Raw genomic sequence first — 9598 nt, 5'->3', positions numbered from 1 at the left:
GAGACCAAAATCAATTCCTCCTCTCGGTCCCTATCGTAGCCTCTTATTTATAGAGTACTATACCCACCTATACCCACCTTCTATACCCACCTAAAGGGGGTCGGCCAAGCTAGCTTGGAATCAAGCTAGGGTCGGCCTAAGCATGGTTTAAGGTGGCCGACCCTAGTTTGAACCCAAGCTAGAGGGGGTCGGCCATATTAAATTTAAAAGAATTTTAATTTTAATATTTATTATGTGGAAGATATAATTTATTAAAGAGAGTTAAAATTAAAATATCTCTCTTGTAAAGGATCTACAAAAGATTAAAGAAAGATATTAAATCTCTTTCCTTATTTGTAGATTGGTGAGATATTTTATTTTCTCTTTAAAAATTATTCACATGTTGAAAAATTAAAATTATAGAAATTTCTTTTTATCAACCATGAAGAGATTTTTGAAGAGAAATTTTATTTTTAAAATTTCCGGAAACAAATTAGGAAGTTTTAATTTGTTGATTAAAACTTGTCTAATTTATTCCTCCATGAGGTGGCCGGCCACAATTCAATTAATTAGGAAATTTTATTTATTTTTTCTTAATTAATTGTTGTCAAGGAAATTAAGGAAATTTTATTGTAATTAAATTTCCTAATTTACCAAGGCTAAGGAATATAAAAGTAGGGGTGGGGGTGTCTTCAAGGGTAACAACCTCTATTATTTATCTCCCTCTTTTGTTCCTTGGTGTGGCCGGCCATCATCATCCTCTCTCTCTCTTCCTCTTGTGGTGGCCGAACCTCTCTCTCCTCTTGGAGCTCTCGTGGTGGCCGGATACTACTTGGAGAAGAAGAAGAAGAAGTAGAGAAAGCTAGCATCTCTTGGAGCTTGGTTGGTGTTTTGATTTTCTTCCTTAGTGAAGCTTCCTTATTGTGGCCGAACCTAGCTTGGAGGTGAAGAAGGTGGTTGGTGGTTTCTCATCTTGGAAGATCGTTGCCCACACAACGTTCGAGGTTAGAAGAGGAATACGGTAGAAGATCAAGAGGTCTTTCTAGAAGGTATAACTAGTAGTTTTTCCTTTTCCGCATCATACTAGTTATTTATGGAAATAATACCAAATACAAGAGGCTTACGTTCTAGTATTTCGAATATGTTTTTCGAAGTTGTGTTCTTTTGTTTTATTTTTCCTTGTGATTTGATTGTTCTTTTCGGTTAACCTAAAGTTATTTTAGGAAATTAGATATTAGATTTCTATAAAAGGTTTTGTCTAGTCGGTGGTGGTTGCTCCCATATCCAAGAAGGCCATGTGCCTCGCCACGTCAGTACTGGGAACCAATTATGGAAATTAATATTTAATGGAATTAATAACTTAAGGTGATTTGGGTCGAACGTGTTAAGTTCTGCAGGAGATCCAAGTCAAAACCTAAAATAACAAATAGATTAAGTTTTGGATCAAACGTGTTAAGTTCCGCAGGCGATCCAAAATTTAATTTAAAAGAACACATGATAGCTAGGAAAAGGTTCAGACCTTTGTACAAAATTTTTGTACAGTGGAACCTCTAGGCTTTCCGAGTAGCAACCAACAGGTATCTTGGAGATTAAAGCGTGCAAGAGAGGATTGTCTTCCCTACACCTTATCATAGTAAGATCTAGTGAGAGGATGTAAGTATTACTCACCTGTAGTATAAGTTGTTTGACGATGCATCTTGTGTTATTGTTTTTATGCATGAAAAGAAGATATCATATTTTTATGCATGTAAAAAAGATGTTATGTTTATGCATGTTAAAGAAGATGCACGTTATGATATGTATGATGCCCTCTAAAGTTTTGGTACTAAGAGCATGTTTAGTGTGTCTTGAATTGCTTCTCATTTAGTTTTTGATCTAAGAAGCGTATTCAAGTGCCCTAAAGTGCTTCCCTATAAGTGTGAGGGGATTAAGCGCACATAAGGTGTTTGGGTAAATGCCAAACAGTGCAAGTACAAGAAATTAATAGTTAAAAAAAAGTATTTTACTTTAGAAAGGCATGTACTGGACACAAGGTCCATGGGTGGGCTCCTAGATCGCCCCTTGGCTCCTAGACCGCCTAGTAGTACTTTGATAGGATCGGTATTAGATACCTCGGATCTTATTAAGGATGCACGCAAAGTGGTACAATGCCGAGCCCAATCAAGTGATTATTATTTTCACTAGTTATGTAATATAAAGATTTTAAAATTCATTGGTTGGCTTAGTGGAAGCCTCCTAAGTTTGAGAACTCGAGTTATAAAGTGCAGCATTGATGAACTCTATAATATGTCATGATTCCTGTTTTCATTATATTACTAGCATGGTTTGAGTTGATGTTTTGCATGATCAACCTATTTAAAAATGCATGCCTTGTATCTAATTCTAATTTATGTGTTTTAGCATGAATTACGGTCAAGTGTAACTTTTGTGCTTTCCGCAATCAGTTTTAAAAAGGAAACATGTTCTCTTTAAATGTATCATTTTTGTGAGTAGATGGTACTTACTAAGCATTCATTTATAGATTTGCATGTAACGCCCGCCCTCCCTGCTAACCCTAAGGGACGGGGCTACGATACTCTATGTACATATTACAGCGGAAGACTTGAAATAATTTTTTTATGCTTCTTAGTTTAATAAAACTTTTCTTTTATTTTCAAATCCGAACTACACTAATATGGTTTCCATAACATGATAACAAGATAAATAGAAACATAACATCAAGTTACCCATATAGTACTACAATTTACGAAACCAAAGCGTAATTCTTAAAAGTTCTTAAAGCAGGTTCTTATTTGGTTGCCTAGCCACCGCCACACACATCTCCTTGCCTCTCCTTCTGCTCCTTTAGCTCATCTAGCTTTTTCCTTTATCTGTGGTACAAGGAAAGTAAGCTATGAGCACTCATGGCTCAGTAAGTTCCTTTCCTACTCACTAAAACCGAAAATCATCACATGATCAAAGAATATCTCAACATAACATGATCTCAACTAGTCATGGCATAACATATCATACTCTTTAAGCATATCATGCAACATAACAAAATCATAACTAGTCATGGCATATCATCTCTTAGAGCATAGCATGATACATAACATAATCATATCTAATCATGACATATCATAGCATCATCATAAGGTAGCATGGCATATCAAGCATAGCATGAAACATAACATAATCATATCTAATCATGGCATATCATAGCATCATCATAAGGTAGCATGGCATATCAAGCATAGCATGAAACATAACATAATCATATCTAATCATGGCATATCATAAATCATAGCATCATCACAACATGATCATAAGGTATATGCAATATGATTTTGAAAACATGTATCCGAAAAAACATGTGTATGTCTCATGATCTTTAAAACCATTTCTTCTTACATATATACTTGAACATATTATCAACTTAAAGGGGATCCCGGCTATGTGCCACTTACATATTGCGCGCAACCTATGTAGGTCCAAGGTAGCAAGTCTTGAACCCTACAAGGCAAACATACTAGGCCCGAGTCTCACTCCATCGACCTAGGGGCACTTAGGAGCCCTTCCCTAACGAGGCCCGAGTCTTATTCCATCGACCCCGGGGCGCTTATGGAGCCCACCCTTGGTACAAGCCATATAAAGTAAAGTACATGTCATACTTATACATATCACACATCATAAGAGCATGCATCACTTAGGCACACATCATATCATAAAAGTATGCATCACTTAGGCATACATCATATCATAAAAGTATGCATCACTTAGGCATACATCATGTCATAAAAGTATGCATCACTTAGGCATACATCATCTCATAAAGGTATGCATCACTTAGGCATACATCATGTCATAAAAGCATGCATATTTTCACCACATAGCATATCATAAAAGCATGCATATTTTCATCACATAGCATATCATAAAAGCATGCATATTTCTATCCACATAGCATATCATAAAAGCATGCATATTTCTAGCACATGTCATATCATGGAAAGTATGAATCACAAGCATACATGTTTAAGCATAAGGGTGTATCATGTGATTATACTATCATAAGAAACATGGTAACATAGTTAACTTGGATTCTAAGCTTCCTAATCCCTTGGGTTCTTATCATGGCCGAACCCCCCTTATATCTCAATTTAGGTAAAAATAACCTCCAAGCATGTGGAACCTAAATTATCATCACATCAATTTCATAGGAAGCATTATAAGCATGATTAACTTGGTTTCTAAGTTCTCCAAGTCCCTAAACTTCATGTGGCCAAACCTTATCAGGTGTGAAACAAGGTCCCAAATGTCATGAAAGCATGGAAACCTTAAACCATATTTATAGCATTTTTCTTCCAAGTAACATAGTAATCATATTTGAGCTAATTCCTAAGTTCCTCAAGCCCTTAACATATGTCATGGCCAAAATTTCACAAGTATTCATTAGGGCTAAAAACAAGCATACAAGCATGTGAACTTGAACTAACATCATGTATAAATTCATAATAAGGTATCATACAAAGGGTATGGCCAAAACTTACCCTAGCCTCATTTTAGGTCATTAAGCAACATATAGCATGAGAACTTTGGCTTTCTACTTATCATATTTCATGTAGAGTGACATGAGCATATTTAAATTTTGTTCTAGGGTTGCTAGGGCATCTATCCCTTCATGGCCGAGACCTACAATGGTCCATTTAGGTCATGGAAAAATTATACAAGCATGTGACACAATCAACACATTATCATATTTCCATAAGAAGCATTTTTAACACAATTGGTTTCAATTCTAAGACCTCTAGGTCATTTAAATCCTACTTGGCCGAGACCCATCAGTGGTTAACTTTGCTTCAAATAGCCTAAAAGCATAGGAAGTCATACAAGTTTCATAGCATGTATAAAGACAAGCATAATAAACATACATATGCATTGTGTCTTAGGCTTCCTAGGTTTCTTTCCTTTTTCTTTTATTTTTCCTCATGGCCGAAACCTACCATTCTCTAAACTAGGTTTTAAGTGGCCTAAAGCATGGAAAACCTAAGTAAGTTTCATGGCAAAAATTACTAAGAACATCATATACAAATTTGGTTCATAAACAAGCTAGGACCCTTGTGACCTTACAAGTCATATATCATGTAACTAAATTCTCTATGCCCTAATTAAGCATGAGAGCATTAAACCACTTTCATATCTTAATATCACAGAGGTCTTGAGCATGTTAAAATTTTGTTTAAGCTTTCCTAAGCTATCCATCTTAACATGGCCAAAAATCTTAATGAAGAGTTCATGAATTTCTAGCAATATTCAACATGCAATTCTTTAAGAGAACTCTATATTCTATCATATAAACATGGTTACTTAAATTTTAAAGGTCTTCCTAACCCTAAGCTCTTTTCTTGGCCGAAACATATGAGGGGATTCCCTTTGGTTCCAAGTAACTTTCAAGCAAGAAAAACCAATAAAAGATCCTTAGTAATTCATGGAGGGAATATTGTACTAGTTTGGTTAAACAATGATTTCCCTAACCTCTTTAAAACATTTTTGGCCGAAATTCTAGGGTTAGGTACTCCTCTGACCAAGCATCATATAGGTATAAAAACATGAAGGAAAACCTTCCTACATAGCATAGAAAAATATCACGAAATGAGGACTTGTTTAAACCTTCCTAGATTTGAAACTCTTCTTTGGCCGAATTTTCTTAAATTCTATTCTAGGTTTTCTAATCCTCATAAAATCCGAAAATCACATAAAAAGCCTTGTACCACAGGTGAGGGGAAGCTTACATCCTTTTCGCTTGTGGATCTAAGGTATGGTGATGGAAGAAGTAGCCTCTTCTTCTAGTTCCCTTCCCTTGATTCCCTTGCTAAGTCCTCCTTGTATCTTAGGCTTTCTTAGGAGAAAACCTTGGCTTGGGGCCGAAGATGGAGGAGAGGGGGCTGGGGTTCTCGGTGATGGAGAGGGGAGAATGAGAGAAATGAGAGAAAAATTAGAATTCTTGTCTTTACTTGCTCCCTTTTATGTTAAGGAGGAAGAAGTAGCAAAATTAGTTTTTGCTTTCCTTCTCCCTTAGCCTTTTTTTTCTATTTTATTTTTATTTTTATTTATTTATTTATCCTCATCATTCATGGTGAAATAAGGGGGAATGAATCCCCTTAATTAGCCTCTTTTATTTTCGGCAAGAGAAGAGAGAAAGAGGGAGAGAAGGAAGGAAGACAAGTTGCCTTTCTCTTGCTCTTTTCTTATTTTCTTTTGGCTAACTTTTACTCTCACCCTTATCATAAGTTTCCCTCCTTTGCTATCAATATCTTCTTTCTATCCCAATTGGTTTCTACTAATTAATTCTATAAATTATAATATAAGAGGTTCAAGGTTCAATCCTTGATATCCTCTTCTTTTTATTTCATTTTATTTCTTTTTGCTTCAACCCACTGCCTTTTATTTTTCTAAGGCAAAATCCTACATTCATATGCTTATCTTAAAAGCTTAGTGGGTGTTACATTGCCTTTCCTTAAACTGCAGATAAAGGTAAAGGAAAGCTCAAGTAGGAGGAGGCAGCAAGAGCAGTGTTTTGTGTGAGTGTACGATGGAACAGTGGAAGAAGATCTTGGAATTGGCTATGTTTGTTGGTTGGTCCTAGGAAGATCGTATTAGTTCCACTGTACAAAAATTTTGTACAAGTGTCGAACCATTCCTAAACAACCTATTGTGTTCCTTAGAAATTAAATTAGGAATCGCAAACGGAACTTAACATTATTGATTCCAAATTTAACTTATGTATTCTTAATGGTTTAGATTTGGATCGCAAGCGGAACTTAACACTGTTGATCCAAATCCACCTATGTTATAAAGTTGATTAAATATTTATTTCTAAAATTGGCTCTCAGGTCAAACATGGCGAGGCACTAGACCTTCTTGGGTATGGGATCATCCACCACTGCCTCGACAAAGCCTTTAATAGAAATTCTATATTTAATTTCCTAAAATAACATTAGGTTTAACTGAAAAGAACAATCGAATCACAAATCCAAAAAACAAAAAAAAAAAGAAACACAACTTTGAAACAAATCTGAAACTCTAGAATCATATGCCTCTTGTGTTTGGAATTCATACAAAGAAGAACAAGCATGATGTGGAAAATAATTACTAGTTATACCTTTCTTTGTATACAACGACCTCTTGATCTTCTACCGTATTCCTCTTCTTATCTCGGACGTTGTGGGGCAATGATCTATCGAGATGAGAACCACCCAAGCCCTTCTTCTCCCTCACCAAGTTTCGGCCAACAAGACTCCTCCAAGGATGTAGAGGTTCGGGCACCACCACCAAGCTCCAAGGGATACAAGAAACAAAGGCCTCCTTTCTCTTCTTCTTCTCCTAGCTAGAACCGGCCACCAATAAGAGCTCCAAGAGAGGGATGAAACCGGACACTAAAGAAGAAGAGAAGAAGAGAAGAGGAGAAGAAGAAGCTCTAGGGCCGGCCACCACCAAAGAAGAGAGGGAGGAAAATAAAATAGAGTTGTCACCCATGAAGGCACCTCTACCCCCTCTTTTATAATCCTTGGTCTTGGCAAATAAGGAAATTTAAATAAAAACTTCCTTAATTCCTTTGCCATGAAAAGGAAAATTTAATTAATTAAAACCAAATTCATTTTCTTAAATCATATGGCCGACCACCTTAAGAGCTTCCAAAATAGGCAAGTTTTAAACAAAAATTAAAACTTCCTTATTTGTTTCCGGAAATTTTAAAAATAAAATGCCTCTAATAATTTATCCCTTCATGGTTGGTTATAAAAGGAAATATATAAATTAAAATTTCTCTATTAACACATGTGGATGATTTCCAAAAAGGAAAGTTATCTTTAAAATTAAAATCTCCTTACAATCAACAAATAAGAAAAGATATCAAATCTTTTCTTAATCTTTTGTAGAAACTTATAAAAGGAAATATTTAATTTTAAAACTCTCTTTTTAAATCATGAACATGGTTACAAAAAAGGAAAGTTTTATCAAAATTAAAATCTTCCTTTCAATCTACAAATAAGGAAAGATATCAAATCTTTTCTTAATCTTTTGTAGAAAGCTATAAAAGGAAATATTTAAATTTTAAACTCTCTTTTAAGACCATGGAATCCATATAAGAAAATTTTAAAAAATAAAATCCTTTTAATATGATGTGGTCGGCCACCTAAGCTTGGACTCAAGCTAGGGCCGGCCACCACTTGGTTCATCCAAGGATTTACTTGGCCGGCCCCTTGCTTGGGCTCCAAGCAAGGCTTGGCCGACCACCTTAGGATGGGTATAAAGGTGGGTATTGGTGGGTATAATACTTAATAAATAAGAGGCTACGATAGGGACCGAGAGGAGAAATTGGTTTTGGTCTCCTGATGAAATTAAGCTTCTCGTGTTCACCCCAAACACCCAACTTAATTTCATCAATAATAATTCATACCACTAAAGAATTATTATTGAATTACTGCACCAATCCCAAATTACGTTTTGGGCTCCTTCTTATTATGAGTGTGTTAATCTCCCTGTGTTTAAGATGTTGAATGTCCACTAATTAAATGAGTTACTAATAACTCACTTTAATTAATTTCTTAGTCCAAGAGTAGTACCACTCAACCTTATTGCCATGTCGGACTAAGTCCACCTGCAGGGTTTAACATGACAATCCTTATGAGCTCCTCTTGGGGACATTATCAACCTAGATTACTAGTAGGACACAGTTTCCTTCTATAATCAACAACACACACTATAAGTAATATCATTTTCCCAACTTATCGGGCCTATTGATTTATCGAGCTAAATCTCACCCTTTGATAAGTCAAAGAAATAAATACTAAATATATGTGCTTGTTATTATATTAGGATTAAGAGCACACACTTTCATAATAACTAAGGTATTGTTCTTTTATTAAATCAGTATAAAAAGAACTTACCTTAAATGGTCCTGCTCAATACACTCAGAGTGTACTAGTGTAATTTATTAGTCAAGATAAACTAATACCTAATTACACTACGACTATTCCAATGGTTTATTTCTTTCCATCTTGTCGTGAGCAACTGTTTATAATTTATAAAGAACTGATAACATAATCTTCTGTGTGTGATACCATCCACCATGTTATCTACAATATAATTTAATTGAACAACTATATTTAGCATATAAATGTAGATATTGACCAATATGATTCTTATTTCTAAGTAAATGTTTATACAAAAGCTAGGCTTTTAGTATACATTGCAACAATCTCCCACTTATACTAAAAGACTATGCTGCCATATATCCTGCCACACATCTGATTCCCATCCCTTCAACATGCCCATCAAAAGCTCTTGCCTTAAGGGCCTTAGTGAAAAAATCTCCTAGGTTATCACCTGATGCAATCTTGGCGTCAACAACTTCTCCTCGTTATACGATGTCTCGTATTGGGTGATACTTGCGCTATATTGTGTTTACTTGCCTTATGGACTTATGGTTCCTTTGAGTTTGTTACTGCACCACTATTATTACAATAAATTGTAATAATTTTTGGGCAAACCAGAAATCATGTCTAATTCCATTATGAAGTTTCTGAGCCATATAACTTCTATGGCTGCCTCAGAGATTGCTACATACTCAGCTTCTATG

Source organism: Zingiber officinale, chromosome 8B (assembly GCF_018446385.1).
Source record: "Zingiber officinale cultivar Zhangliang chromosome 8B, Zo_v1.1, whole genome shotgun sequence".
Taxonomy (NCBI): domain Eukaryota; kingdom Viridiplantae; phylum Streptophyta; class Magnoliopsida; order Zingiberales; family Zingiberaceae; genus Zingiber; species Zingiber officinale.
Note: the sequence above shows the minus strand (reverse complement) of the source record.